The 16,087-nt window shown below is 35.4% G+C and overlaps 5 long non-coding RNA genes across 5 annotated transcripts; 4 read left to right on the forward strand and 1 right to left on the reverse strand.

Annotated features, from left to right (window-relative positions):
• Positions 1-4,114: 4,114 nt before the first annotated feature.
• LOC126056931 (uncharacterized) lies at positions 4,115-5,362 on the forward strand. The gene is made up of 2 exons (XR_007512341.2): positions 4,115-4,291; positions 5,215-5,362. It is a non-coding gene; the product is annotated as an uncharacterized LOC126056931 (long non-coding RNA).
• Positions 5,363-6,057: 695 nt separating this feature from the next.
• LOC126056932 (uncharacterized) lies at positions 6,058-6,775 on the forward strand. Its single transcript, XR_007512342.2, has 2 exons — positions 6,058-6,352; positions 6,494-6,775. It is a non-coding gene; the product is annotated as an uncharacterized LOC126056932 (long non-coding RNA).
• Positions 6,776-7,787: 1,012 nt separating this feature from the next.
• LOC126056933 (uncharacterized) lies at positions 7,788-9,820 on the forward strand. The gene is made up of 3 exons (XR_010277937.1): positions 7,788-7,985; positions 8,441-9,334; positions 9,654-9,820. It is a non-coding gene; the product is annotated as an uncharacterized LOC126056933 (long non-coding RNA).
• A 1,006-nt stretch (positions 9,821-10,826) lies between these two features.
• On the reverse strand, positions 10,827-11,767 carry LOC110379763 (uncharacterized). Its single transcript, XR_002429764.3, has 2 exons — positions 11,422-11,767; positions 10,827-10,995 (listed from the first exon to the last, which is right to left on the reverse strand). It is a non-coding gene; the product is annotated as an uncharacterized LOC110379763 (long non-coding RNA).
• Positions 11,768-14,282: 2,515 nt separating this feature from the next.
• LOC110379764 (uncharacterized) lies at positions 14,283-15,264 on the forward strand. Its single transcript, XR_002429765.3, has 2 exons — positions 14,283-14,720; positions 14,993-15,264. It is a non-coding gene; the product is annotated as an uncharacterized LOC110379764 (long non-coding RNA).
• The last annotated feature ends 823 nt before the right edge of the window (positions 15,265-16,087 follow it).

The following is a 16,087-nucleotide window of genomic DNA, read 5'->3' on the forward strand; positions in this document are numbered from 1 at the left end:
GTGGTAATAATGTAGGTCATATGTAAGAAACGGTAGTGAGATCCTAAACCTATTATAGTCACGTCAGAAAGTATCCGTATTTGGTAGCAGTGTCGATGCTACAGGCTGCCAACAGAGTTATTTCTAGCAATATGACGCATTTTAATAATGACAGATACATACCTACATTCCTTAGTACAGGAAATTAGCTGCTACATATACATACACATACGAGTACATAGGTACTTAAAATATTTTCTTATTAACCTTTCTATTAAGTTTTTCCCTATGTGGGATTTGAAAACAATTTTTACGGAAATTACTCCCAAAATGATTGCTGTTAATTAGCATCCAGGTAAATATCGAGTAAAGGTATGTTAATTAAATTGAAAAGTAAAGCGTAAACAGGGCTCTCGTAACAGGTCAGACAAAGTACGTCATTACTTTAGTGATAGTTAGTAATTATTGATACAATACATTTTATGTGACTCAGTTATTGTTAATATATAAAGGTGCGCTTAAAGTCCAGCTTATTATTCATACAAGATACTTGAACTGTGAAAGGTTTTCAAAATGTGGAAAATTGTATTATTTTTGTTGTTGATCTGTACAGTGGGCCAAGATTGCCTAGCACTATATATAAAGAACAGTGGTTGTCCAAATGGATTATTCTATGTTCTTGGAATGTGTATTCCGTAAGTCTTTTACTTTCATCTCTATACTAACATTATAAAGCTAAAGTTTGTTTATTTGTTTGCTTGGACGCGCTAATCTCAGGAACTACTGGCCGGGTTTGAAAAAAATATGCCAGTGTTAGATATCACATTTATTGAGAAAGGCTATAGGCTACTTTTTATCGGGGTTCATGCAGAGGTCCCAACGGGATGCGGGTGAATCCGCTGGCAGAAGATAGTCTATACATAGATAATAATTTTGTTATTTTTTCAGGGAACACCAATATCGTGAAATCTTTGAAATTTGAAAAACTATGGAGCGGTATCGTAGAGACGGCTACGGAAGAAAAATTAGAGCTTTTTGGGCGAAAAATCGTGTCTTACTAGAACTTTAAAACAATACTTTAACTAATTATAATCTAACTTAAATTAAAGGAAAATGTTTTTTTTCCTTTTATTGATAAACTTTTTTTTTCACTTCTTTTTTAAAGAAGTTAAATGTTAACAATATTATATATAATAATGTTTTCTTACATATAATAATATGTCTGAAAAATTAACCCTGTATTCACGGTAAACTTTTTTTTAAATAAAAATCTTTTTACAAGGAAATTCAACCGTCTTCAATAATATTCCTAAAACCTTCTCCTTAGAATACCCACACATTACAGATTAAACAGTTGGCCGACAGTTGACCCCATGGTTGCCAAAATGTTTTCAGTCGGTCTGATATCGGCTAAGACCTGATCTTTGTAATGTGCGTTCTACCATTTATCTTCTATCTATTTTAATGGAGTTAATTAAATACATATTTGGCTTTTGAGCAAAACAACATTAATATCAGTTAGTGTTAATTAAGACTTGGCTAATAAGATTATGTTTCGACCAACGGTTTCGTACTGATCAGGTAAAAAACAAAGAAAAATATAGTGGCACGTGGAATTATAAGTTAGTCGAAAATAAATATAAAATTAAATTATCTTTATTTCAGACATTTTGTCCATAGCTTTTTTTATAATATACCTTGAGATAAAACTTCGTAGTACAATCGTCTAAATATCTAAACAAAAAAAAATGTTTTTGTACGGACCTTAGGCACGGAAAATGCTGAACCAATTTTAAAAATCTTTCTTTGTTCCAAGCTACATTATGCCCTGGTGGCACACGTTATTTTTTTATCTTAGTACAGAAATCAACTGCATAATTTTTGCTTATCGCAATTTTATTTGGGGTCGGCGCAGCATGTTTTCTCCTTCCATACTCTTCTATCTACGGTCATCTCACAAGTAACATTCTTTCTTACCATATCTACTTTCACACAGTCCATCCATCGTTTCTTTGGTCTTCCTCTCCCACTATATTCGTCCACGTTCGTAAGTTATGTAAAAATCCTATTAGTTAGATCTTGGTCATCATGGAACTACTTTTGAGGTAGCTCCTTTAGATCACAAGACGTAATAATTCCTTACAGATCTAAGGGTTTTCGTCTAATTACGTACGTATTTAAACAAATGAAAATGGGCAACTTGCAGCATTAGTATTGATACTACCGGAAGTTTTTCTCTACTAAAATACTACAAAATATGTTTTTTTTTCTTCATAATATATGTTCCAAGGATTAATGTGTATAACAAAACAAACTCGTTGGCCTTACTTATGCGGTCGACAGCGTACCGTGGGACCTACTTCGTGCACCTAGATAAAACAAGCTTTCTTCAATAAATAGGTTATCTAACACTAACCTCCTCACTCAGAGACATTTAATGGTTACTTAAGCCATTCCTTAGTGAAGGATTTGTATGACATTCCGAGTGGGACTCTGAGAGGTAAATTAAGTTTTCCAATCTGAGTAGATCGTTCCTAAGATTAGTAGGTATACACAAACATATAGATAGTTCAACTTAGATTTGCGCGCGGCCCTATGTGTGCGTCGGCTTGTAAATATACAACTTTCATTCGTGTGACAGTGACGTCGTCTGAGGATGACGTGTTCTTATCGCTTTTTGTTATGGGTACAGTCGTTTACGAAAATGTCTAGTTCTTCACGGAGAAAATATTGTTTAAGGGTAGCGTTTCAAAAAATGAAACATTCAAAGCTTTTTATTATAACATTTTACAGTTTTTCATTATTTTCTCATACGTCTTTTCAAATTGACATTGACAGTGTCTGAGAAATAAATGACGTGAAATATCTAAGATGAATTAAATACTCCTTACATATTTTCTAGCTCGAGGTACGCGGACAATAAATAAAAGTGTGGACTAAGAATGTAAAAAAAAACGTAAACGTGTATAATAATGTAAACAAAATGTGTGGGGAATTTTAAAAAATTATATTGCTTCGCATAATGTCGACCAAAATAAGACGGAAATAATGAAATGCATAAATGAACGTTTAAATCAAATAGATTAAGGGATGTGGGGTAATACTTGTCGACATGTACAAAAGAATAAAGAAGAATACTATAGACATTTTGACATGGAGTCAGAATTTATAATTCACCTTGGAAAGTAGCGAATCCAAAAATTCATCATTTGATTTTTCAAGTAGCGATTCAGAATCGTTATAAAAAGATTAACACTAAATTAGGTTATAACTATTTTTCTTAAACACCTGTATACAACCCCGAAATAACTGTATTTGTACCTGACTGTACCTCTTGTCACGCACACAAAGTCACTGTATATGTACAAGGATTACCCACACAAAAGGCCGCGCGCACAACTGAGTTGAACTTACTATACAAACTTAAGATTTAAAAACATTATTAGTAACCTCGATTAGGCAAAGTTTAGAATAACAATCTATTTAATATCGAACATGCAATTTGTAGTAAACAACTGATAAAAATATTCGTTAATTAAGACTTCAATATTTTGAGGAAATAACATTTGCCTAAAATTAGATCCAGGTCTTACAATAATATTAATTGAATTGGTTAAGTGTGTGCAACCGTCTCTTAAACAGAGTTCTGTACCACTTAGGAGTAGGTATTTATTATTCCCATCTTTATACAATTTCTTAAAATGTTTATTTAAGTAAATCCTCAAAATTAACTGTAACTCACTTTTTACCTCTCTAAAAAAAAAAAAGTGTCTAAGGGAGTTTCTTGGCGGTTCTTCTACATGTGACCCACACCCTGGAACCGTGCACCTACCTTGACGTTTCGAAAGAGCTCTTATAGATCTTTTTGGAACCAAAGATTGGCTTCTAGGCGATTTTTATATTTTTGACCGTAAAACTAAATTAAACCAAACAGCTACAATAGGTTAGTAATAGGGTGTCTCATCGCTTGTACTTAAATGATTCCGTTTTCTTATTATACCCACGAAACCCTAAAGCTATTGCGTTTTAAGCTACATTATCGTTATCACATTATATGTAAGTACTTTATTCCGGGTATATAAAGACCAGTAACTTAGCTTAACTTCAGTATTCAAAGCTAAGGCATTAAGTACGCATCTTTCTTTCTTTCTATCTTTGACACCATGCTGTGGTCGAGACTATTCTTTGTATTTCTGATGTTGGCTGTGGGTCTGACTTGGGCGGCTCCGGGACAAATATCAGATGACAAATTGTGCCCTGGTGGAAAACCTCCAACTGCAGCAGGCGTTTGTCCACCGACAACACCTTTCCCGTAAGTACTGCTAAGATTTTGAATGTCATCTTAAAGCCCCGATAGTAAACATTTGTTTAGCAGCAATAAGTTTAAGAAATATATTTTACCAAAACAAAAACCAGCCTTTGGGTCATTTGAAGTCACTTAGCCAGATTTTCATAAAGCAGATGAGCACTTTTGAACCCCAAACACCTCAAAGGTATAGTTACCCACCAGGGTACTTTATTTGCGCCGCTTGAGGTTCTCTGTTCTGAGTCTTTCTATCTCCGCAACAAAGTTGAATCAACGTGTTGTGGAGTTGCTGTCAACATTGTGTGTTACAGAGTTGATAACAGTATGTTGACAAGCTCTCGCTCGAAAAGCATCAACATTGCTAAAGAGATGTTTACCACCGGGGCTTTAAGATACCTTTTCGACTCAGGCGCCATCTGTCTAGCCTTGTCCCAATGTTAGGCTCGGCTTCCAGTCTAACCATATGCAGCTGGGTATCAGTGTTTTATAAGGAGTGACTGCCTATCCGACCTTCTGACCCGAGTTACCCGGGCAACCTCGTGGCCAGTCTGGTTGTTTTATAATAAATAAAAAAAAACGTAAATTAATTTTTCTGCCTCGTTTGTCTAGCAGTCGCTACTGCTGTTTGGCACGAGGTCTCGGGTTCTGTCACAAAGTAGCCCGTAATCTGGAAGTTGGTTGATTGACACACATGATGAGAGCATGTCCTACGCCTGATCTCTCTCCGGTGGTGTCGGATCTCGTCCCACAATCTAACCCATTCAAATACCTTTTCTAAACTACAGCTGCCCCTATTTTAAAAGTTAATATGTATGACAGCATCGTTCACACACGAAAATATTATTGAGTATCGTAACTGTTGTGCTAGAAAACTTTGTGTACAAGTAAAGTAACTTGTAATAATAATTATGTTATTTTCTTATTTTCAGCAAAATTTATGACGACTATTTTGACGAAGATGATAAATAAACGCTGACAACAACCGATATCCTGACAGCCACGAAGAATAACTCAATAACTTGTAAAAACGTGTCATCTCAACTTGTCAATAAATTGTCATGTTGCGGTACAAGTGCATTTTCATTTTTATTCGAACCTGCCCAAACACCTGCTCTGATTCTATCCAAAACAAAGATTCTATAAAATTTTAAGTGCTATTCGAAAACAGCTGTTTTAAATTATTATATTTCAGGTACTTCTGAAGTTATTAATCCCGAAAAATCACATTAAATTCTCAAAAAAATACTTCGAGAATCGAAACTTTTGCTATGATATTGCTGAAAATCAGTTTGTTTGAATTTGCTAATCTCAGGAACTAACGCTGAAGACTATATTCTACCGTTCATGTGTACCTACAGGACACAGAAATTATTATAAGTTTAAAATAACAACCTATTTAATAATAAATATACATACAAGTCGCAGTAAATAACTGATTAAAGTTTTCCTTAATTAAGAATTTATTATTTTGAGGAAAATAACATTTGGTTACTAAAATTAGATCCAGGTATTAATTAAATAGGTCAAGTGTGCGCAGACGTCGCTAGAACAGAGTTCCGTAGTTAGAAGTGCTTATAATGTCTTTCTTCCTGCAATTTTAAAAACGGTTTCTCATATTTCTCAGCACTAAGAGCAACTCTTGTTAACGGCACATTTTTGTTGAGTATTTTTTATTAAACCGCGCATTTATCGTGCACTCAAAATGAGATGAAACTGATCGCAGTGCTGACAGTGGCTCAAAAATGATTCCGTTTCCTTATTATATGTACGGAACCCTGAAGTTACTGCATTTTAGTCATCGTTATTATCATCATATTACATGCATCATACTGCATTTCGGGTATATAAACAGCCGTCGACTAACTGAACTTCAGTATTCAAAGCTAATTTAAGGCATAAAGTACGTATCTTTCTTTCTTTCTTTGACATCATGATGTGGTTAAGGCTATTCTTCGTGTTTCTATTGTTTGCTGTGAGTCTGACGTGGGCTGGTAGGGTAATAACGCTCGAGTGTCCTGATGGAAAACCACCCTCTAGGAGCGGCCATTGTCCAACAACACCTTTGATGTAAGTACTTCTATGTTTTTCAATAAGTAGATAAAGGTACCCTTTAAAGCAAGTATGCAAGTAACGTATAACGTCAAGCAATTGTATAATCAAAATTATCACACCATACCTATATTAAATCATGTCTTTTTTTCTTTCCAGCGATGAATATTTAGATGAATATTCTGACAACAGCAGTAAAGCAACAGAATAAGTTGTGAAAGCGTCATACATGACAGATATAACAGGATTGAACTTTGTGTTACATCACTTTAAAGTACAAATTGATGAGACGTCACAAACTGCCACTCTCAATCTTTGTTGCGTTATATTTTAGTAAATATTTAATGTTCTGTTAAAGTAAAAAATCTGTTATGTGGACTAGTTAGAATTACCATTTTTAACCCTGCCTATTTGTAAATAAATTGTCATGTTGTGGTGCAACTGTGTTGTTATTTTTATCTGAATAAACCTGCTCTAATTCCACTAAAAACAAGGATTTTTTTTGTCAGCAACTGCGTTCAATTGCTATATGTATCGCAGGTACCTACTTATTCAAGTTTTTAGGGTTCCGTAGCCAAAATGGCAAAAACGGAACCCTTATAGTTTCGTCATGTCCGTCTGTCCGTCTGTCCGTCTGTCCGTCTGTCCGTCTGTCCGTCTGTCACAGCCGATTTACTCGGAAACTATAAGTACTACAGTGATGAAATTTGATGGGAATATGTGTTGTATGAACCGCTACAAAAATATGACACTAAATAGTAAAAAAAAGAATTGGGGGTGGGGCCCCCCATACATGTAACTGAGGGATGAAATTTTTTTTTTCGATGTACATACCCGTGTGGGGTATCAATGGAAAGGTCTTTTAAAATGATATAAAGTTTTCTAAAAACATTTTTCTTAAAGTGAACGGTTTTTGAGATATCAGCTCTCAAAGTCGTAAAAAGTATGTCCCCCCCCCTCTATTTTTATAACTACGGGGTATAAAATTCTAAAAAAAAATAGAGGTGATGCATGCTAATTAACTCTTTCAACGATTTTTGGTTTGATCAAAGTATCTCTTATAGTTTTTGAGATAGGTTGATTTAACTGTAATTTACGGAACCCTTCGTGCACGAGTCCGACTCGCACTTGGCCGGTTTTTTTTAAATAGGTCACAATCACCTCCCGAGCTTTTTCCCAACTATGTTGGGGTCGGTTTCCATTCTCATAAGAGTTTATATTGATCTTTTATATGAGATACGATACTAGGGTTTAGATAAGTGGCTTTACTCACTACTTAACTTACACAAGTACACAACATAACTTGTGCACGAAGTTAAGCACGAGTGGCTCCAAAATGATTTCGTTTCCCCGTTATATCTACGGAACCCTAAACATACTGCGTTTTAGGCATCGCTATTATCATCAAATTAAATGTTCTGCATTTTGGGTATATAAAGACCAGTAAATTAGCTGAACTTCAGTACCTATTCAAAGCTAAGGCATTAAGTTCGCATCTTTCTCTCTTTGACATCATGTGGTTAAGGCTATTCTTCGTGCTTCTATTGTTTGCTGTGAGTCTGACGTGGGCTGATATGATAGCAAAACCCATGTGTCGTGATGGAGTTGTATCCGTGAGAAGCGTCCGCTGTCCACCAACAACACCTTTCCCGTAAGTACTTCTAAGTTTTTCAATAAGTAGATGAAGGTACCCTTTAAAGCAGGCGTTATCATCTTGATTAGCTTTTCCAACTAAATATGCTGGGGTCGGCTTCCAGTCTAACCAAATTCAGCTGAGTATCAGCGCGACTGCCTATCTTACTTACTCTTCAATCCAATTACGCAGGCAATCAGATGGAGCCTTTGGGCACCCATCCACGGACTTAATGTGCTTGATCTACCGGAGGAGCTTTTACTAAGCCATGAGCCGATATATGTTCCAAAAACATAAAAAGTTAACCTAACCCATTAAAATATGTTTTCTGAAATTTTAACCGCACTTATTTTAGAGCTACGAAGAGCACCTTTTTAGGAAAATGCTAGCAAATGATGGTGCAGGTTACGTATAAGCAATTGTGTAAAAATTATCACACCGTTCACTTAATCATGTCTTTTCTTTCTTTTTAGCGATGATTATTATGATGAATATCCTGACAACAGCAGAAAAACAACGGAATAAGTTGTAAAAGCGTCATCATAAATCGTGAAAAAGTAAACAGATAACAATAAAATAATGATACGTATTTTTTTCTTTTCTTTCACAAAGAACAACAAACATACAATAAGCTTGAATTTTGCGTTTCGTCAATTTAAAGTACAATACATAGACGTGACGTCACAGACTACCTCTTTATTGTTATATCTTGTAAATATTAATTTAAAATATGTGTTTATTATTTTTTGCCATTTAAAAATGCTGTCTAATTAGAATCACATTTTCTTTACCCTGTCGTCACGAATATTTGTCAATAAATTGTCATGTTGCGGTGCAAGTGCATTTTTATTTTTATCCGAACCTACTCAAAAACCTGCTCTAATTCTACTAAGAAAAACCTTATATCAAACTTATGTGCTTTCCTGTAGCCATTCCGCTGTATGTATTTTATGTATTAAAGTAGATTTTTACGGCAGAAAAACGTGTGGATAAATGGTCTTACTTACTAACTTCCACAACATAACCGTTAAAACAAGAGTAGCCCAGAAACGATTGCGTTTCCTTCTGACACCTACGGAACTCTAAAGTTACTGCGTTTCAGGCATCGTTATTATCATCATATTACATACTACATCATACTGAATTCGGATATATAAAGAGCTGTCACCTAACTGAACTTCAGTATTCAAAGCTAAGGCATTAAGTACGCATCTTTCTTTTTTTGACATAAGGATGTGGTCAAGGTTATTCTTCGTATTTCTGTTGTTTGCTGTGAGTCTGACGTGGGCTGATACGGTAATACTACCGTACGTGTGTCCTGGTGGAAAACCACCCCTTAGTAACGGCCGCTGTCCAATGCCTGACCCGTAAGTACAGCTAAACTTTCTATAAGTTATAATAAAGTTATACTTTCGACGCAGGCGTCTATGGCGAAAAAATACTTTTTTTTCGAAATTGTTGTCCAAAATATTTTTAAAGTTACCAAGACTACTGTTTTGTGAAAATGCTGGCAGATAAGCATTTTATATGACAGCAATCGTTAATTTTGCACGAGGCAATATAATTATTCTGACTTTATCTTGCGCGAACTGCGTACCTATGCAAGTACATAAAATTAAGTGTGAAGCAATCGTATAACTAAAATTATCACAATGAATATTTATTTCTGTTTTCTTTTCTTTTCAGCGACGAATATTATGATGATATATGATACATATCCTGACAACAGCAGTAAAGCAAGTAAATAAGTTGAAAAACATTTTAGCAAATATTTGATGAATTTTTTTAAAGTAAAAAATACGTGCCCAATATTTTTGACCAATCTTGAATGCAGATTAATAAAAATCACTGTCTTTTAACCCTGTCGTCACGCCTATCTGTCAATAAATTGTTATGTTGCGGTACAAGTGCATTTTCATTTTTATCCGAACCTACTCAAAAACCTGCTCTAATCTGCTCAAAAAATATTTCTTGTAAGCAACTGCATTCAATTTCTATATTATTATGTATCTCAGGTACCCACTTATTCGAGTTTTTTTACACCGGCTCTTACATTAAATACATTTTTATGATTAAGTTTAAGGTATCGAAAATTCATTTTCAGTTGTTTCCTATTCTTTCCTATTCAATAACATATGTACTATATATTTTGTAAAGTTATATGATCGTTAGTTTTGCTCCAATTTCAATTTGAATAATATCGACAATAAATAGAAACATCGATAGCTGAAATATTTACTAAGTATAAAACTGTAGAATTTGTTTCTTTGTTTGTTCGAACGCGATAATCTCAGGAACTAAAGAACGATTTCAAAGATAATATCTGTTTCTAATAGTATATTATGATGGCCCAGTGGGTAAAAAGCCATCCTCAAGTATGAGTGTGTGGGTTAGATTGCAAGTCAAGTACCAATGCAACATTTCTAAGTTTGTATGTACTTTCTAAGTATATCTTAGACATCAATGATTGTGTGTGTTTCGGATGGCTCGTTAAACTGTAGGTCGCGGCTGTCATTGAATATCCTTGACAGTCGTTTCGGGTAATCAGAAGCCAGTAAGTCTGACACCCGTCTTACCAAGTGGAATTGGGTTGCCCGGGTAACTGTGTTGAGGAGGTCAGATAGGGCAGCCGCTCCTTATAGAAAACTGGTACTCTGCCATATCCGATTAGACTTGAAGCCGACCCCAACATAGTTGGGAAAAGGCTTGGAAGAAGAAGACCCAATGGTGTATTTATCGAGGAAAGCTATAGGCTATTTTTTATCCGAAATTGCGAAGTAGCTCATATGGGAAGTCACTAGTGAAAGCTACTAATAGTTGTGAAAGGACTTACAGGTTTCGAACAAAATGAAAATGCTGTTTTACTGCGACATGCCTTTTTATTGACAATTTGGTAATGACACATGTTTACAAGTTATTGTATAGTTCCACTGCCGTTGTCTTCAGCCATTGACATATAACTATCAGCGGGTACCACGTGTCTTGTGTGATTTTCATCCCTTAGTAGTAATCATCATCAAAGCTTTCACTGAAAATAAATTAAATGGTTATTTGTACATTATAACTCAATGGTTATTTATTACTAACAAGATACATTGTATAGGTAAGTAAGACTTACTAAGGAAGATTTACAAACAATATTCAGTGTTACGATGGTTGCTAACATTAATATTTCAAAACAGGATATTAACAATTTTCCTTTAGGAAAAATATTGATAAAAACACGAGTCATAGTTAGAAAAACTTTATAAAGTTACAGAATCAATGTTGCGAATTTAAAATCTAACAGATACCAAATTGTTAGTCAACCAAAGTAGGTAATGGTTGTGACAAAACAAATTCCCAAAAAAATATATACTTACATATAGGGAAATAAATTATTTACTAAAACAACCTTGTGTTACCCCAAAGTTGTGTTAGCACGATTACTTGGATATTATTTTGTTGTACTCACGGTTCAAATGGACATCTTCCCGAAAGCGTTGGTTCCCTCCCACCTGGACATTTAATATTCGCTCTGATAGAATTTGCAGCAGTAAAGGCTACTCCTAAAATGAGAAGCAGGAACGCGAAGTAAACCTTGGACCACATGACGACACGCTTCAACTTTGAACACTAAACAACACCACAATTTGTTGCTTTATTTATACATTTATTGTCACTGTGTAAATGACGTGTACAGTTTTAGTATATAAAAGGGTTCCTTTTCCTCGCAACGCTATAAGCATGTAACCCTTTTATAGTATTGATTATAATCAATGCAATAATTATTGTACCGTGTTGGATATCTTCATCATGTTCGCAGCCTTTTCCCAACTATGTTGGGTCGGCTTCCAGTCTCACCGTATGCAGATAAGTACCGGTGTTTTACAAGAGACGACTGCTTATCTGACTTTAACCCAGTTACCCGGGCAACACCCATTGATAAGACTCGTGTCAGACTTATTAGCTTCTGAGTACCCGTAACGACTGCCAAGGATGTTAGTGAAAGCCGGGACCTACAGTTTAACGAGCCCTCTGAAACATAGTCATTGGTAGATAGGTATCTAGGATATAGTTAGAAAGAACATCAGAATCAAACGTTTCAAACGGCAATGTTTAAGCTTTTTCTGAAATATTCATAGACATACATAGATGTACGGAACCATGTTCTAATGACTCTACTCGCACTTGGCCATTTCGTCTAGCGATTCTATTTGAGTATGTTTTACCTCAAAAAAGTATATTATTTACAGATACATAGTACAAACAGAATAATTATAATAAAAGGAAATAATATGATAAAATTAATCTCGTTGCCGCGATTAATGGGTATCATGCGCAAATGCTGGCTACATTACTAAGTTAAGGGACAGTGCTGCTTTTTTGTCCAAAGTTCTAAATTGTCGTCACTCAAACCACACTTGAAAAGAACTCACAAAGCAACCCGGAGTCTGGAAGTTGGCCCTTGCATCGGAGAGCACGTAAATGTCGGTCCTGCGCCTGATCTCTCTCCGGTGGTGTCGGATTGCCGTCCCATCGGGCGCAGAGAGTGAAGGAATAGTGAGTGCACTTGTGTCCAAGCAAATGCTTGTGCACTATAATATATCTTGCGCAGCTGGCAGATATCTTTAGATAAGGACAGCAGCTATGTTAGACAATCGGATAGGACGCCTTTATAAGTTTAGTCAGTGGCTTTTTTGCAGTCGAGAAACTTGCGTCCCAAAGAAAAAGTCTGAAACAGGTTATCATCTAGAATTCTTTGAGAATCTCGCTCTGTTATTTGTCTTATTATTTGATCACCTTGGCGTTGGCTTTTTATATCGACGTTATATGTTTAATATGAGATACCCACGATTTAAGGGTCATATTCAAATAACAAGTTTATAACATTTCAATACTAGGAAGGGTACATTTAGTGACTAAGCTGTGTCAGAGTTCAATTTAGTTTATTTAGTGAATAATAACTTAGTTGCTATGGGCTTAGGGAACATATCGTCAATAAAAAAATAGTAACCTACCAATTTAAAATGACTAATGTTATGACTGTTTAAGAATAGGCTTATTTTGAGGAATATCCACTCATATTACTTAGTATTGTGAGTAACATTATTCCTGTTCATTGCTGAATAAGCATAATTTGACCGTTTGCCCTGTTAAATAAACGGAACTTTAAAAAACCGTTATTGTGTGGATTATTACTATAATTTAATAATAAATGTTTTTTTTTTCTTTATATACCCATATTAGGGTGTCCCAAAAAAATCAAAATCATTTTTTTTTAACGCATACCCTCCTATTTTTTTCCTTTTGGTCCAAAACTATTATAAATAAAATTTTATGATGGTAGGACCACGGTAACCCGTGCCGACTTACATTTGTAAGTATGTCATACTTGCTCTCTAAGACTAACGCGATCTAACGCGTCGATGTGCTTGTGATTTCTTGTTATTTAGTGATCGAATCATTTTTTTCAAACAGCCAACATGTCACTAGACTTACGCAGTTATAAAAAGGGTATATTTTTAATTAGGGGACCTAAAGCATCAAATGACGGGCTCAAAACTTCCGTCTAATGGACAATTTCTTCCAGTTTCATTGTACAACTAGCGACCCGCTCCGGCTTCGCACGGAATAACAGTATTTCTCCACTATTTAATGTTAGTTATTATACATGTCAAACCTTCCTCTTTAATCACTCTATCTATTAGAGAAAACCGCATGAAAATCGGTTGCGTAGTTTTGAAGAATTAGGTAAGCTTACAACGGGACACGGGGACAGAAAAAGCGACTTTGTTGTATACTACCTATGTAGTAATATTCGGGAAATTAATTTAATTGTGAATGAAAACGTAAGTCTTACTATTCGCGAATGCATTATCTACTGGGAAAAGGCGCGTATTCCAATCTTTGCCTAATTGTGTGACGAAACTCGTCACCTTGTATCAAGTTTGGAGGGACAAAAGACACAAGACGTTTTTAAGCAACGCCATCACGACTTTTTCAGCAACTTACATATGTTATTTTTTTATTTTGATTAATAAGAATAAATCATCATGTCCCGAGCCTTTTCCCACTATGTTGGGGTCGGCTTCCAGTCTTGCCGGATTCAGCTGAGTACTAGAGTTTTACAAGGAGCGACTGCCTATCTGACCTCCTCAACCCAGTTACCCGGGCAACCCAATACCCCTTGGTAAGACTGGTGTCAGACTTACTGGCTTCTACCTACCTTTAGCCCGTAAACCAGCTTATAAGGTGCTTATATAATATAAGGCATAAGGCATAGATCCTTATTTACTGAACTGATCGAACTAAGTATGATTACAATAATTATTCCATTGCGGTTTTAAATGACGATAAACCAACAAAATATAGAAGTGAGGACCATTTTCAATATTTATGGGAATAACAACTCATTTTACTATAAATAGCAAAACGCGTATCAAAGGGCAATTAGCATGAGTAAATATTTAAAATTATTCCTTCCTTTATATAGCTTTAATTATTTACACAGTTAAATATCATTGGTTCAGTGTCCCTTCTAATATAAGTGCGTTCGTTCACTGAGTTTAATATATTACCTATTTAATTGTTGTTCAGTAAAGTAGTGGTTATGTTGAAGGTACTCATTGTATTAGGGTTGGTGGGAGTGTCGTGGGCAGGCATTATAACTGGTTATTATCGCCCTGCTGCTGGTGTGGTACGTTCCCAAGAATGTCCACCCAACTTGGCGTACAGTATGCTGGTGCGAAGATGTGTATCGCGAGAACAATAGTGAGTATTTACCTTATAATACCTCATCATCCCTACAGAGTATAAAACAAAGTAGCTCTAACCGATTTTCATGCGGTTTTTTTTTTATCAGATAGAGTGTTTCAAGAGGACGTTTTATGTGTATAATACATGCATAAAATAGTAGAGAACTCTAGGCACCGGTCATTAGGTGTCTGATGATTTATTCACAGTGCGTGGGACTCAGAGAAAATTCAATTCTTGCCTAAAAAAAATTAATTTACCTATAACAAGTTTTAATCTTTTTGTTTCAGTTTTATGGAAACGTATTTCGACTATAATGACTATTAAATGGATTGGGTACCTATTGAAGAAATTGTAGTCAGCATGGTCTGAACAATATTGTGCCTTAATACAATAATAATACAATCGTTAAGGAGAACTGAAAACTATCAAAATTGCCAATTCACGATTCATGTTTTATACTTAGTTTATATTAATGTACTTAAATAGCCATATTATGTACTTTTACTTACCTTAGTATTGAAAAAAAAGAAGAATGAATAAAGAATTTAGATTGTGATTATGTAGTAGGTAATTGTTTTATTAAGTAGATAGTAATAATGAGAATACAATAAAAAAATTAAAAACCTGTTGATTTGTTTTACTTTCTTTATATCCAAATTAGGCTTTACAACTTTACTAACAATCCTGATAATTATGAAAGTGGTCGATAGATACGTAGGTATGTACCTACATATGTTCATACTTACCTATATTAGTCTCAGCGTGACTTTCCGATACTTATTTAGATATTATCAACTCCCGAGCCTTTTCCCAACTATGTTTGGGTAGGCTACCAGCCTAACCGGATGCAGCAATGCCAGTGTGCCACAAGGAGCGACTGCCTATCTGACCTCCTCAGCCTAGTTACCCGGCAACCCAGAGTTGTCAGACTTCTGGCTAACCGTAACGACTGCCAAGGATGTTCAATGACAGCCGGGACCGATGACCAATGACCGATACAGTTTGACGTGCCCTCCGAAACACAGTCATTGGTGTCCAAGATATACTTAGAAAGTACATACAAACTTATAAAAGTAGCATTGGTAGGTACTTGCCTGATCTGGAATCGAACCCTGATACATATGTAGTTACATAAGTTAAAATAGGGGTATGAGTTATTCCCACGAGCGGGAGAGCACAGTTTAAACAAAACCATACCTAATTACACGAGGAAAATCATTTATAGTGACGTGAGTGATCTGCGTACCAATTTTTATGACGTTTGTTGAGCAGTTTCTGTTCCTAAATATGGACATATTGCTATGGATACACATGAGGTAGGTATACCTACCTAATCATATCATACTTCAGGTCGCATCATCGACCACGGCGGCTGTTCTCAT

This window comes from Helicoverpa armigera, chromosome 28 (assembly GCF_030705265.1).
Source record: "Helicoverpa armigera isolate CAAS_96S chromosome 28, ASM3070526v1, whole genome shotgun sequence".
Lineage (NCBI taxonomy): Eukaryota > Metazoa > Arthropoda > Insecta > Lepidoptera > Noctuidae > Helicoverpa > Helicoverpa armigera.